Source organism: Antechinus flavipes, chromosome 1, assembly GCF_016432865.1.
Source record: "Antechinus flavipes isolate AdamAnt ecotype Samford, QLD, Australia chromosome 1, AdamAnt_v2, whole genome shotgun sequence".
Lineage (NCBI taxonomy): Eukaryota > Metazoa > Chordata > Mammalia > Dasyuromorphia > Dasyuridae > Antechinus > Antechinus flavipes.
The window spans coordinates 713,646,727-713,662,960 of NC_067398.1; the positions used below are offsets into that span (position 1 = coordinate 713,646,727).

A 16,234-nucleotide genomic window follows, 5' to 3' on the forward strand; every position below is an offset into this window, starting at 1 on the left:
ACAGAGACAGAGAGAGAGACAGAGAAAGAGAGAGAGAAGAGACAGAGAGAGAGAGAAAGAGAGAGACAGAGATAGAGACAAAGAGAGAGAGAGAGAGACAGAGAAAGAGAAAGGGAGAGAGAGAAAGAGAGAAAGAGACAAAGACAGAGACAGAGAGAAAGAAAGAGACAGAGACAGAGAGAGAGAGACAGAGAAAGAGAGAGAAAGAGACAGAGAGAGAGAGAGAGAGACAGAGACAAAAAGAGAGAGAGAGACAGAGAGAGAGAGACAGAGACAGAAACAAAGAGAGAGAGACAGAGAGAGAGAGACAGACACAGAAAAAGAGAGAGGAGGGACAGAAAAGAAGGAGGGAGGGAGGGAAAGAAAGAGAGAGAAAGAAATAGAAAAAGTCCTAGTCTCTCTTGTGAACTCCATTCACATGTCACCAGCTACCTATTAGACATTACAAACTGAATGCTCCATGGACATCTCAAACGCAACATGTCCAAAATAGAACTTATTAACTTTCCCCCCAAACCTGGCCCCTTCTCACCTTCTGTATTGCTCTCAAGTGTACCACCCTCCTCCCAATCTCCGAGGTTCACAAAGTTGGATCCTATGTTCCAAGGTCCGTCCCGGCCATTAGGTTTCATGTTTCATGTTCCAAGCTCTCTCCAAGTTCTGGCCTTCTGTGTCCTATGTAACAAGATGTCTCTTTACATTCTGTGGTATATGTTCCAAGATCCCTATCATCTCTTAGATGTTCTTGCCCACTTAGTTTGACTAAATGATCTCTACAGCCTCTCCCAGGTCTGACATCCATCCTTTGGTCAGTCAGTCAGTCAATATGTATTTCTTTTTTTTCCCTCAATGGTATTTTTATTTTTCCAATTGCATGTAAAGATAGCATTCAATATTTATTTTTGTAAGGTTTGAGTTCCAATTTTTTCTCTCTTCCTCCCGTACCTTCTCTTCTCTGTCCCCAACATGGCTCGCGATCTCATGTAGGTTATACATGTACAATCATTTCAGACATATTTCCATATTTCAACATTTTCTTTCTTTCTTTCTTTCTTTCTTTCTTTCTTTCTTTTTCTTTCTTTCTTTCTTTCTTTCTTTCTTCTTTCTTCTTTCTTTCTTTCTTTCTTTCTTTCTTTCTTTCTTTCTTTCTTTCTTCTTTCTTTCTTTCTTTCTTTCTTTCTTTCTTTCTTTCTTCTTTCTTTCCTTCCTTCCTTCTTCCTTCCTTCTTCCTTCCTTCCTTCCTTCCTTCTTCCTTCCTTCCTTCCTTCCTTCCTTCCTTCCTTCCTTCCTTCCTTCCTTTCTTTCTTTCTTTCTTTCCTGAGGCAATTGGGGTTGAATGACTTGCCCAGGGCCACAACAACTAGGACCTGTTAAGTGTCTGAGGTTAGATTTGAACTCAGGTCCTCCTGATTTCAGGGCAGCTGCTCTATCCATTGCTCCCCCTAGCTGCCCCCTCAACATGTATTTCTTAAGGATCTACTATGAGCCAGCCATTGTGTTGGAGCTTGAGATTGCAATTATAAATATGTTTTTTTAAATTCCCATGTCCAAGGAGTTTAATTCCATCAAAGGAGGGGTGTGTGTGTGTGTGTGTGTGTGTGTGTGTGTGTGTGTGTGAATATGTATTCAGGATAACTAAAAGATAATAAATGAAAACAAACACAAAGTGGCTCAGGAGCGAGAGCATTTGAGGAGCTGGGAAAGGCTTTATGGGGAAGGTGATGCTGAATCTGGAAGGGAGCGGCAGACTCCGGGAGCCACAGTGGAGGAGGGAGGGCAGAGCAAGGGCGTGGAGATGTGGGGAGCCCAGAGGTCAGGTGGGTGGGATCATAGAGGAGATGCCCAATAAGTCTGGCAAGGCAAGATGGAACCAGGTTGTGAAGGGCTTTAAAAGAGAAACAGAGGAGTCTGTGCTTGCTCTTCGAGGTAATCGAGGCTCCATTGGGGGTGGGAGTGATGAGGCAGAGCTCCATTTGGCAACTGTGGGGGGTCGGGAGGGACACTGGAAACCAGGAGCCCAGTAATCGAGGGGGTTCGTGAGAGGGCCTGAGCTGAGGCGTGGCTATGTGATGGCAGAGAGGGCTTAAAAATAAGCGAGCTAGGGAGGCAAAAGTGAAAAAATCTGAGAGTGACACTAAGGTCAAAATCCAGACACTTGAAAAATGGAGGCTTCCTTGAGAAAAATAGGCAAGTTTGGTGCAAGAGAGGATTTGGAACTGAAAAGATAATGAATTCAATTTTGGGTGTGTGGCATTGAAGCCCCCTCCCAGCTCTGACATACCCTGTTCTAAGCCCCCTCCCAGCCCTGACATCCCCTGTTCTAAGCCCCCTCCCAGCCCTGACACTCCCTGTTCTAAGCCCCCTCCCAGCTCTGACATCCCCTGTTCTAAGCCCCCTCCCAGCTCTGACATCCCCTGTTCTAAGCCCCCTCCCAGCTCTGACATCCCCTGTTCTAAGCCCCCTCCCAGCCCTGACACTCCCTGTTCTAAGCCCCCTCCCAGTTCTGACCTCCCCTGTTCTAAGCCCCCTCCCAGCTCGGATATTCTCTGTTTTGAGTAAGTTCCACATAGAATTTGTCTGTACTAAGTAAGCCAGTCTACGACTGTGTAACCGGCCGGACCACAGAGTTTCAGGGACCTCTAGTGGCCAGCTTCCCAAACAGCATGAGCCTGCTAATGGGGCTATTCCACCTCGGGCGCCCCGGGAAGCCCCCCTTGTTTGTCCCAGAGCCGCTGCCACAGCAGGAATTCTCTGGGCAGACCGGAAGGCCGGTGCCCTCCTGTTCACTCCGGGAGCCCAGCTGAGGAGCCCGCCCGCCCAAGGGTCTCCGAGCTCTATCTGGAGCTCAAGCCCCTTCACTCAGAGACCAGGGCTTTCCTGCTTCATTGTCAGTGGCCTTAAAGCCCAGGCGACGCCTACTTGGGTTTGGGAATGAGCAGAGCTGAAGTCCGGGGTTCTGTGAGACTCTGTTCACTATGAAAGGAGATTAAAGAATGACCTTCCCACTTGGGAAAATTCCCAGCCAAATGCTCGGGGGATTATGGTCCCAATGGTCCCAAAAATGTCGGTGTGGGAAGCGACCCCCCTGCCAGGATGGGCCAAACCCAGGAGAGGCTCCGAAGCACCACCTGACCAATAATGGTTCTCAGTGGAGTATTAGGGAGGATTCTGAGGGAGCTGGACCAGAAGCCTCTGAGCTCTCTCCCAACCTTAAATGGAGGGCACCTTGATCATAGGGTTAGAATTAATGCTTGTCTGAATCCAGTCAGGGGTGATCCCTGGGGAGGGCAGAGGTCAATGAGGAGGGGGCTCCTGGGAGCCGTGGTGTTGAAAGGGACGCCAACATGCATAAAGAAATCCCTCAGTATTGGGAGGTAGGAACTGAGGTGGAGGGGACTCTGAGCCAGACACCAAACTTCCTTGAGGAAGGAGGGAGAGTAAATTGAAACTAAATGAAAAATTAAAAAATGTTTTCCATGAATATTTGTAGCAGCTCTTTTTGTGGTGGCAAGGAGTTAGGAACGGGGTGGCTGCCGGTCAGCCGTGGAACGACTGAACGCATTAGGGTATATGGATGTCGTGGAATATTATTGTTCTGTAAGAAACGGTCCCCGGGATGATTTCAGAGAGGCCTGGAGAGGCTGACAGGAACTGATGCTGAGGGAAGTGAGCAGGACCAGGGGAACTCGGTGCACAGTGACAAGATTATGTGGTCATCAACTGAGATGGACGCGGCTCTTTTCGACAGTGAGGGAGCTGGACCCAGGATGGAGAGAGCCGTCTGTATCCAGAGAACTGTGGACACTGAATGTGGATCAAGGTATAGAATCTTCACCTTTTGTGGTGGCGGTGGTTGTATTCTTCTGGTTTTTCCTTTTTGTTCTGATCTTTTTTCCTTTTTTTTTTTTAATATATAAATTTTATTTTATTTAATAATAACTTCGCATTGACAGAATCCATGCCAGGATAATTTCTACACGACATTATCCCTTGCAATCACTTATGTTTCGTTTTTTCCCCTCCCTCCCTCCTCCCCCCCCCAGGATGGCAAGCAGTCCTATATATGCTAAACATGTTGCAGTATATCCTAGATACAATACATATTTGCAGAACCGAACAGTTCTCTTGTTGCACAGGGAGAACTGGATTCAGAAGGTAAAAATAACTCGGGAAGGAAATCAAAAATGCAAATAGTTCACATTCATTTCCCAGTATTCCTTCTTTGGGTGTAGCTGTTTCTGTCCATCATTTCTCCAATGAAACTCAGTTAAGTCTCTTTGTCAGAGAAATCCACTTCCATCAGAATACATCCTCATACAATATCGTTGTCAAAGTGTATAATGATTTCCTGGTTCTGCTCATCTCACTTAGCATCAGTCCGTGTAGGTCTCTCCAAGCCTCTCTGTATTCATCCTGCTGGTCATTCCTTACAGAGCAATAATATTCCATAACATTCATATACCACAATTTACCCAGCCATTCTCCAATGGATGGGCATCCATTCATTTTCCAGTTTCTAGCCACTACAAACAGGGCTGCTACAAACATTTTGGCACATACAGGTCCCCTTCCCTTTTTTAGTATCTCTTTGGGGTATAAGCCCAGTAGAAACACTGCTGGATCAAAGGGTACGCACAGTTTGATAACTTTTTGGGCATAATTCCAGATTACTCTCCAGAATGGCTGGATTCGTTCACAACTCCACCAACAATGCATCAGTGTCCCCGTTTTCCCGCATCCCCTCCAACATTCATCATTATTTTTTCCTGTCATCTTAGCCAATCTGACAGGTGTGTAGTGATATCTCAGAGTTGTCTTAATTTGCATTTCTCTGATCAATAGTGATTTGGAACACTCTTTCATGTGGGTGGTAATAGTTTCTGATCTTTTTTCCTAACATAACTCATATGGAATGTTTTTTAAATGCATGACCATGTATCATCCATATCAGATTGGTTGCTGTCTTGGGGAGGGGGGGAAGTGAGGCAGAGAAGAAGAAAAAAAAAGAGTTTTTTAAACTCAAAATCTTACAAAAATGAATGTGGAAAACCATCTTTATATGTAACTGGAAAAATAATGTGCTATTAAAATAAAAAATTTTAAATGTTTTGCACAACTATATATATTATATGTAATATATATATTAATTATATATGTATGGGGGAAAGAGGCAGAGAATCTGGAACTAAAAATCAAGTAAAATTGAATTGAAAAGAGAAAGAAAGGAGAATGAGCCAACTCGGAATGGGATAGAATATTATATCTGGATAGAGCAAAGCTCAAAGAAGATGAGACAGGGAAGATTATGGGCTGCTGTTTGTTCTTCTTTGTCGAAGACATGACCCTGGAAAGGTGCTGCCGTGTCTTGCAAATGACTTGGATTGAAACGAGGGAGGGCTTGCCAAAGTTACCGTCCTCATTCGTTCCTCCAAAGTCATCGGGAGGCAATGGCAAGATAAAAATGAGAACAAGTGGAGATGGTCTTGGATGGAGCGGGAGACCGTGGCCTGCCCCAGCTCTCAGTTTGACTAAGCAAAGCTCATTGAATGAGGGGTGTGTGGGAGAGAGATTGAAGAGCCAAAGGGTCTGAATGTAAAGGTTTGTGAAGGAGAAGAAGTGGTTTCTAGAGAGAGCCAGTTTCCCATGAGAAAAGAAAGTTTAAGATAAAGGGGAGTCTATTAACCAGAAGAATAGAGAGTCCAGGGGGAACAATGGAGGATTGAGATGGAGAGGAACTCAGGAGTGCTTAGGATGGAAGTAGAAAGGGATGAGAAACTAGGAACTTGGGCCAGAAAAAAAAAAAGATTTTTCTCTCAGGCTATAGCGATTCTTAATCCCCAGTATTTGGAGAGGAAGTTTGCTACATCTACCACAGTGAAGAAGGACCTTTTCCTGGTGTTCTCACCCTCAGGGGTCCTTTGATAGAGACAAAAATCCTTTCCTCTAAGTCTAAAATATCTAGGAGAGGGCTAGACCTACTCTCCTTGACTTCACAGGCCAGAACAATGGTGTAGGAGAATAGGCAGTTTGGGAGAGTCAGTACCAAAAACCTCCCAATAATTACAGCTGCCCAACAGCAATTAGAATTTTCTCTCCCACTTTAGGAGACAGTGAGCTCCTCATCACTAGGTGAGAGACCAAATGTCCATTTGTTCAGGATGCTATGGTGAAAATTAATGCTTTGGATAAGTTTTGGACTAGATGATCCCTATAGTCCCTTCCAGGGGTGATTTTTTATGAATCAAAGAGCTCCTCTTGCCCTAACAAAAGAAAAACCATCAGTTCTACTCCAACAGGAGGGACCCATATTATTGTTAGTGGTTATTCTGCCCATTAAAATGAAGGACCAACACCGGCCCCAAAGCACAATGCTGGCTTTCCTCTATCCATCTCCAAGAGATTGATATAAATATTTCGGTAAAAACAAGAGGCAGCAAGACATACTCAATAGGGGACTGGCTTTGGAGTCAGAAAGGTTCCCTCTTACTTCTGACTTAACATCTCAGTGTCCTTAAACATCCCTCTAAGATTCTTAGTTATAGTTGAGTTGCAACTGCTAGTCTATAACAGTGAAGGAAAGTTCCACAATGATGATCCCATGTATTAATATAAATTAATTAATAAGTAATAGAAATGATTGAGTGAAATTATTAATTAATTACTATAAATATACATTCAGCACCAGAAGTGGGCAGAGATCATGACCTACATGTGCCTTTAAAGGGAAGAACCGAAGGCATTCACCCACAAGGTAAGCCAGCATACCCAATCCATCCATATCTATGCCCAAGACCAGGGGTCCTCAAACTACTGCCCGCGGACCAGATGTGGCAACTGAGGTCAATTATCCCCCTCCCCCAGGGCTATGAAGTTTCTTTATTTAAAGGCCCACAAAACAAAGTTTTTTTTTTTTTTTTACTATAGTCCGCCCCTCCAACAGTCTGAGGGGCAGTAAACTGGCCCCCTATTTAAAAAGTTTGAGAACCCCTGCCCAAGACCATAGCAAAATGGGGGAGGAGGAAGACTGAAAAAGATCTGTGTAAGGTATTTGTACTCTTGGAGCAGAAAATTCCCGTGGATTTCTCTTTATTCAAAATATAGTAAGTTGTTATTTCTTTTTCTTTTTTAAATTATGAACTTAATGATTTAATGATTTTTTTTTTAAAGAGAAGCATCATAGCCCATAGCTAAAGAACTAGCCCAGGAGTCAGGAAGAATTGTGAATTCAAGACCTGACTATGACTCATCCAGGCCACCATTTCACCCCTCATTCCTCCGAGCAAATCTCTAAAAAAGATATAGATCCTGTAGAGCAGGTGTGTTTATCTGCACTGGCAGAAAAAAAATTTCCTGAAACAAAGTTCTTTAAATATGCATATTTATAAGATATGTCATCTCTAAATTCCACAACAGTTTGGTTTAATATGTTTTCTAGTGTTTGTCTTTTAGATTTGTCCTACTTTGAGAAAGGAACATTAAAGTCTCCTATTATTTTTGTGCTGTTTAAGTGTATCTTAGCAATCCACTTGACTTTTTCTTTGTGAATTTGGATGTTGTGCCATGTGTGATGGATGTATGTACAGATTTGACATTGATTAATTTTCTATGTTTTTAAAAATATAATATAGTTTTATTTATCACTATTGTTAATGGGGTTTTAAAATTTGTGTTTGTCTGGGACCATAATGCCATTCCCACTTAAAAAAAAATTAACCTGATAATCAGTAAATTTTGTTTCATCCCCTCAACAATAGAGTTCTCTAAAAGGCGGGGGACTGCTAAGATACAATTTTATGTGTTGTCTGATGTAGTAATTATAGTGGATACTTTAGTTAATTGTGAAAGTTAAATCAGGGGAAAGACGGTGAAATGAATAATAAGAAGAGAAAAAGCATCAATAAAATGGATTTTTTTTAAAAAATTCATATATATGACAAATAAAAAAATCTCACAGATCTGGTCCCAGTGGGAGGCGGGGGAAACCCAAGAAACAAAAACAACTATATCAACATATTAAATAAGGGAAACCATGCTTAAAGTTGTAGACATTTTATACAACACATTTTAATCAAACCAAATAAATAAGCAAAGTTTCTTTTCTTCTGTGCTCTCCTTTCATCCCAAATGAAGTTCCATTGGAAACTCTAGAATTATGCATGATTTTTTTGTTTGCTATAGATATATTCAATTTATGTGGTTACAATTTTGCTGACCTTATCTTGCATTACTTTCCTATCCCTATTTCTACTTCTCATATCTTATTTTTATAATTCTGTAATTTTTGTAATATAATTTTATAATTTCACAACATGGATTATGGTGATTTTCCACTTTGCTCTTGAAGAAGACTAAACCTTTCCTTTCCTACCAAAAGATTTATCTGGAAGATGCAAAACAGCTGTAATATGAAATGAATTTGTATATTAATCCTACTCTCTGAGTTACATCCTAGTAACAGATAAAGGGATTTTGCTTGTAGAAGGAACAAGGTAGAATAATAATAAAGTAGTGTTCTATTCTGATGGAAGTGGATTTCTTCGACAAAGAGATCTAACTCAGTTTCAATGGATCAATGATAGACAGAAGCAGCTACACCCAAAGAAAGAACATTGGGAAATGAATGTAAACTGTTTGTATTTTGTTCTTCTTCCCGGGTTATTTCTACCTTCTGAAGCCAATTCTCTCTGTGCAACAAGAGAACTGTTTGGCTCTGCAAACCTATATTGTATCTAGGATATACTATGACATATTTAACATGTATAGGATTGCTTGCCATCTGGGGGAGGGGATGAAGGGAGGGAGGAGAAAAGTCAGAACAGAAGTGAGTGCAAGGGATAATGTTGTAAAAAAAATTAGCCAGGCATGGGTTCTGTCAATAAAAAGTTATATTAAAAAAAATAAACAAAAAAAAATAAAGTAGTGTTCATATGGTTCTTTGAGATCTCTGAAACATTTTATTTACTTGTCTCATTTTTTCCTCACAACTAACATGGGAGGAAGGCGCTACAAATGTCATGCTTATCAAAAATAATCTTTAAGATTGTACCATAAAAAAGAAAGAAGATTATATACCTTTCCCACTTATGGATGTGAGATGAATTCTTTTTAAGATAGATAGATATAGATATCTTTTGGGTTTACATTACCTAGACTGTCGTGCTATATTTTCTCTCTTTGTCCCCTGTCAAAGAGCCACCTCTTATAGTGGAGAATGTTTTTAAAAAGAAGGAAGAGAGGGAAAAAAATTTCAGCAAAACTAGTCAACACTCAAAAAGAAAATGTGACCTTAAATGTGATATCCCGCCCCCATCTTTGTAGTTTGGGACTATATAACCTCTAAGGTCTTTTCTAGGAGTGATCTTTTATGACTGTTTTAAACAGAGTTCCCTGATTCTTAAAAGATCATCCTTGGAAGGGAATTTAGGGATTATGTAGTACAACTACTTCAAGGTAGTTGCTGTTTACCTCATTTTATAGATGAGAAAACTGAGTGAAGTGACTTTCCCAGGGTCACACAGCTAGTAATTATTATGTGTCTGAGGCTGGATTTGAACTCAGGTCCTTCTGATTTCAGGTCCAGTGCTCTATCCACTAAAATGTCTACCTGCCCCATGTGATATTCCTGTATTCATTATGTGGGTTTTTTTTTTTTTTCAGCTTAGCTAGGTCCAGTTACATTGAAGACTTACCCAATTCATTTTATGGATCGCTTCTACCAAAAAAAGAACAAAGCTATTTTTGAGAGGAAGGGCTAGGCAAACAGAGTTAAATGACTCGCCAACCAGTATCAAGTGTCTGAAGCTGGATTTGAACTCAGGTCTTCCTGAGTCCAGAGCTGGGGCTCTCTGGATACACTGTGTCACTAGGTGTCCTTGAAAGCTATTTTGGTGTATATGGAATCTCTCTTTCTCTCAATGACTTCCAAAGGATAGACCCTAGCAATGAAATCTCTAGGTGAAAGATTATGGACAATTTAGTCACTTTAATTGCATAATTCCAAATTATTTTTCCAACCAACTATGCATTTGGGGACCTATTTCTCCATAGCCCCTCCAACAATAGCAATCCCTATTTTTGTCATTTTTGCTAATTTGCTGGGTATGAAGTCAAACCTCAGAGTTGCTTTGATTTGAATTGTTCTTATTATTAGTGATTTGGAACATTTTTTCATATGGTTGTTCAAAGTTCTTTTGAGAAATGGATGATTAATCTATTAGGGAATGGCTTTTGTCTCTATATTTTTGTTAGTTGTCTATGTATCTTGGATATCAAAGATATTTGAAACGAAGATTTTTTTCCTAGTTGGCTACTTCCTTTTTTATCTTTTTTAGCATTCTTTTCTTAATTAACTTTATTTGCAAATGTATATAATCAAAATCATCAGTCTTATCTATCCTTTTTGGCTAAGAATTTGTTTCTCTTCTAATTGTTTTTATGATGTGATCTTTTTTTAAAAAGCTTATTTATTTACTTAGGTTATATATATATATATATATATATATATATATATATACACATACATTCATTTTTTTGCATATTTCCATATGAGTCATGTTGAGAAAGAAAAATCAGAACAAAAGAGAAAAACCACAAGAAAGAAAAAAAGGTGAAAACAGTGTGCTTTGATCCACATTCGGTCTCCTTAATTCTCTCTCTGGATACAGATGGCATTTTCCATCCAAAGTTTATGGGAATCGCTTGCATCACTGAATTTCTGAGAAAAGCTAAATCTGGTTGACAATCTTGCCATTGCTGTTGCTTTCCTGGCTCTGCTTGACTTACTCAGCATCAGTTCATGTAGTATTCTCTCTAAAATGTAACGTTCTTTGTTGGGGTTTTCTTGGGGCCTCTGGAAGCAGCCTTCGTTTCAGGTTACCACAAGTGCAGCCAGAAGTTAAAGTCTAAATCCTTTATTGTCTCCTTCAAAGTCCTCTCTCCTTCACTTGGACCTCAGCTAGTTTTCTAGGGACCATCCAGAGTCTTGGTTTCAGTGAGGAAGTGAAGGAGGAGAGCCTGCCACCAAGGTGCTGGGATGGGATGAATCTGTCTGAGTCCAAGGATTTGTGCTCCGGCCTTCAGCCTCCAGCCATCCACTTGTCTCTGAATCTCTCTGGCTGAGACTTCTAGTTATGCCCCACACTGAGTACAAACCAATCATTACATCACTAGGAAACCATTATTTGTTGTAGGATTAAATCAGTGCTAAACTAGATTTAACCACTGTCTCCTCAATTCCACTTAGTGCCTTGTTTCAAGTTCTGACCCATAACATCTCCTTGTAGGATCAAATCAATCATCCTGAACCACGCTAAATGAGATACCTATTATCCCTATCAATTCCACTGATTTAGTACCTTGTAAGAATCCTTTGTTTCAAGTTCAGAGTTCTGGCCCATAACAAGTTCAAGTTTCCAGCCTTTTCTGAAATCCACCTGCTCATCATTTCTTATAGAAAAATAGCATTCCATTACATCCAGGTACCATAATTTATTTAGCCATTCCCCAATTGATGGCATCCACTCATTTTCCAATTGTTTGTAGAATTTCTACAAACATTTTTGCACATAAGAGTCTTTTTCCCTTTTTTATGATCTCTTTGGATAGACTTCCAGTTTCCAGTAATGACACTGCTGGATCAAAGGGTATGCACATGATGAATATGGAAATGTGTTTAGAAGATTTTTTTCCCCTGAGGCAGTTGGGGTTAAGTGACTTGCCCAGGGTCATACAGCTAGGAAGTGTTATGGGTCTGAGATCAGATTTGAACTCAGGTCCTTCTGACTTCAGGGCTGGTGTTTTATCCACTGCACCACCTAGCTATCCCAGAATTGCTTGATCTCTTGGTGATAGAGGAGAAGGGAGAGAGGGAGAAAACTTTGGAACACAGGTTTTGCAAAAGTGAATATTGAAAACTATCTTTGCATGTATTTGGAAAAATAAAATATTATTTTAAAAAAAAAGGTATGCACATTTTTATAGCCCTTTGGGCCTAGTTCTTTAACACTCAGTTCACACATCCATTTTGAATTTATTATCCTATATGGTATGAGATATGTTGAAGTCTAATTTCTATCAAACTGATTTCTAGTTTTCTCAGAAATTCTTATCAAATAAAGACTCTTGTCCAACCAACTGATGTTTTCATCCCGGAATCCTCATTATCTCTCACTTCCAATCTCCAAGCTGTTGCCAAGGTCTGCAGATTTCACCTTTAACATCTCCCAAACGCACCCCCTTCTCTCCTCTGACACTGCCCCCCCCTTTAGTGCTGGTCCTCTTCATCTGGAGTCTAACCATGGTAATGGGGAGAGGGAATATCTGTCTGCTTCATCTCTCCCCTCTCCAGTTCATTTTCTATCTACCTCTAAAGTGATTTTCCTATATGCTGATCTGATCACGTTATCACCCCATATGTCCCACATTCAATAAACTCCAGTGTTTTCCTGTAGCCTACAGGATCAAATACAAAATTCTCCACCATCCAAAGCCCTTCATTACTTAATTCATTCTTACCTTTCCTGTCTTCTTACACCTTTCTCCTCCACAATTACTCTTTGATCCAATAACACCGGCCTCCTAGCTGTTCCACAAATAAGACACTCTTGTCTCTGGGCTCCCGGCATTTTGTTTTCTTTCTCATTTTTTTTTTTTCTTTTTTGGTCTGATTGTTCTTGTGCAGCATATTTGTGGAAATATATATAGAAGAATGGTACATGTTTAACCTATATTGGGAAAAAATTTGGAACAGAAGGTTTTGCAAGCATGTATGGTGAAAATTATCTATGCATATGTTTTGAAAATAAAAAGCTTTAATTAAAAAAAAGAAGAAAATTGCTGCAATTCCTCTTTCTTCCTACCTTCTTTGATTATTTCCTTTGAGATTTTTTTGTTTTTTCTTTCTCTAAATGAATTTTGTTTTTATTTAGCTTTGTAAAGTAGGTCATTTTGGTTATTAAGTCTGCAAATGGACTTTTATAAGATTATCATTTTTACTTTACTGGCAAAGACTAGCCAGAAGGTTGAATGTTCCTTTAGCTTTGGAAGTTGTTTATTTCTTTAAGGAAAACGTTGTAACTGAATCTATAGAAATCTTTTCTGTGTTTTGGTGCCTTTTGTAGTTATTTTGAATGGAACTTCCTTTTCTATTATTACCACCTGGATCTCGTCCTTATCATGTAGAAATAGTGTCTATTTTGTAGCTTCCAAATTTGCTGAAGTGATTGTCTCAAATAGTATCCTTGCTAAATCCCAAGGATTTTCCAAGTAAATAATCATATCTTTGGCAAATAGAGTTAGTTCTGCGTCCTCTCTGCCTATCTGGATACATTTGTAACATCCTGTCATGATAATAAACTTGTCTGAAGACCAGTGGGCAACATCATAGTTTCCAAGGTCTGCTTTGTTCCTCCTTTTCAGTTTTAGGAAATTGAGTTGAATGAAAAGTTCTGAGTCCAGTCACAATCACTCCAAGTTTCAAGGAAGAAAAATCTCTTAAGGCTTGAGCAGAGGCAGGGTTCTCTGACTAACATTATATTCATACAGAGGTGTTCCAGATCTAGCTTAAACCCTCTCTAGAGAACCAATTATTAAAGGTTACGCCTCAGAAATCAGCAAATGTGACAAATCTGGTCTTGATTTTAATTTTGTTGATTTTCTAGACAAAGAAAATGGAAATGATGCAGGTTAAACACTTGAAATGATTATACATGTATAACCTTTTTCAAATGACTAACCATCTTAGAGAAGAGGGAGGGCAGTGAGGAAGGGGAAAAGAAAATTTAAAACTTAAAATGTTAAAAAAAAAAACCCATATATATATATATAATAAATATATATATATTTATTATAAATAATAAATAAATAAAATATTTATATATATATAAATGTGGTAGAGAGGGAAGAAAAAAGAAATTTACATGATAACTTTATTACATATTTAAAAGGAATAGCAAGTCGTATATAATAGATTTCCAGTTTTATATGCAATTATCTTTTTAAAAATTATCCATGTAATGGAAATACTTGTTTTATTTCATAAGTTAAAAATAAAATAAAAGTTTTTTTTAATGTTAAAAAATTGTTTTTATATGTAATTGGGAAAATGTTATACAAAAAATACATTTTATTGCTAAAAAAAGAATATGTTGTATTTTCCCCCTCCGAGAGCTAATTGTTAAATATTTACCAGCACAATGCTGCTTTTTATCTATCTCTAGTTAACCTCTGGCATCCTTGCGGTTGAAGTAGAGCTCGGTTTACTGGAAACATTTGGAGTGAAACAGCAGATTACATTATAGTGTCTGTTCATAGACAAGCATCGGAAGGGGAAGTTGAGGAAAGAGCTGCTCTTTCCGTGGCATTTCCTGCAGCTTGGAGCCTGGGCCCTGAGATGCCAGCGACCCTCCTTGACATCTTCCTTGGAGACTGGACCTCAGTGGCTGCTTTGTTCTTGAAGGGGTCCTGGCAGTGGGTTTCTTGCTTCAGTCTCTCCAGTCCAGATCCCAGAATCTCTTTCTGCACTTTGGATGTATTTTCTTCCTCTTTACAGAAATTGCTTAAGGGGTGACCCAGTTGGGCCTGAGAATGTCAAGGTACCAGAGCCAGAATCACCTGGTTATCTTTGCTTCTGTAACAATCCTTTTCTTGTCTCGTTGTTTTGTGCACATTTCTAAAACTATATCACATGGTGCTGGGGTGAGAGCACCCCTCCATTTATGGGGGAAATAGGGTGTCCCCATTCAGTGTTTGCTTTTAGTTTTAGATCAATGCTTTTTATCAAGTTGAAAAACATAGGGTGTGAATTATTAACCTAAGCAAGTCAGAATTCTAAGAGACAGAAGTGAGGAGGACAGAGTGCATTGTGGACAGGGGAGACAGCAAATACAAAGGCGCAGAGGTGGGAAATGAGGGTCATGAATGAGAAAGCCTAAAAAGACTAGCTTGACTGAACCATAGAGGGCGTGAAAGGGAATAATATGGAATAATATTGGTAATATAATGAGCTAATAAGATGCATCCACAAAGCATTACAAAAATCCCATCATTTCATAGATAATGTGACACAAAGAATTGAAGAAAACATTGGTCCCATTTTTTTTTCTCTGTAAAAAGAAAGAATTAAACCCGATAATGTGACTCAAAGGCATCTTTCTGCTACGATATTCTGTGCATCTACATCCTCTGCATCCTGATTATTTGTTGGGGAGGGAGAGAAGGAATGAGCATTTATGAAGTCTGCCCTGTGGCAGGCAGCGTGCTGGGCGCTTTTTGCAAAAAGTATCTCCTTTGCTTTGGATTTCTCCTACCTCCTTTTTCATTCTACCTCCCCACTCCTGTTACACCCCCCAATAGCGTCCTAGCATCCTAAATCTCACCTGTTAGGCTGGCTTTGCCTTCTCTCACCCACACCCAGGCCCTTCCCAGCCCCTTTCAACCCCCGTCATTGTGGCTGTCTCCCCCATCCCCATTGTGTGTGCTGCCTTTGCCGTTAGTTAGAATGTAAGCTCCGTAAGAGCAGATGCATCTTATTTGCTTATATTTCCATCCCTAGTGCTCAACACAGTGCCTGGAGTCTATTAAGTTCTTATTAAATACCTTTTCACTCATTCACAGTTCATTTGTCCCCATCCTGTCTGCCTATGTCAATATTCCAGCTTATTTACCCTGTGCTTATTCATAGTTTTGCTCTGGAACTTGAAAGGGGCAAGGGAAGAGAAGTATTTATGTAGCGCCTACTGTTTGCTAAGCAACGCGCTAAGCATTTTTATAAATATTGGATCTTCACAATAGCCCTGATAGGCAAGTGCTATTATGATCCCTTTCTTACAGTTGAGGAAACTGAGGCAGACAGGTTAAATTACTTGTTGCTCAGGGTAAGTGACTAAAATATGATTTGAACTTAGTTCTTTCTGATTCCAGAACTAGTACTCTATTGACTGTCTCATGTATCTGCTCCCCAAAACCAACTGATCCTTCAGACTTATCCCCCCCAGACCCTAGTTCCTGGACCTATTTACTGAGTAATTTACTCCAGAAACTAATTTACTTCAATGAAGATTTTTCAAAATCTGAATTAAAATCCTCATTGAGGATAAAAGTAAAAGTAATAATAAAAAATAACAAAGTAATAGTAATTCTATTTCTTTGTACATAAATAATCCCACCCTGCAGGTCAGAAGTCCTTAAACTTTGAGACAATGAAAGCTCAGGGTGACTTATTTGTAGTCACCTGGCT

General features: G+C 39.7%; 1 long non-coding RNA gene across 1 annotated transcript; it reads right to left on the reverse strand.

Moving 5' to 3' along the window:
* Nucleotides 1–314: 314 nt before the first annotated feature.
* Nucleotides 315–14,680, reverse strand: LOC127545639 (uncharacterized). Its single transcript, XR_007949705.1, has 3 exons — nucleotides 14,186–14,680; nucleotides 12,514–12,722; nucleotides 315–675 (listed from the first exon to the last, which is right to left on the reverse strand). It is a non-coding gene; the product is annotated as an uncharacterized LOC127545639 (long non-coding RNA).
* Between the last annotated feature and the right edge of the window lie 1,554 nt (nucleotides 14,681–16,234).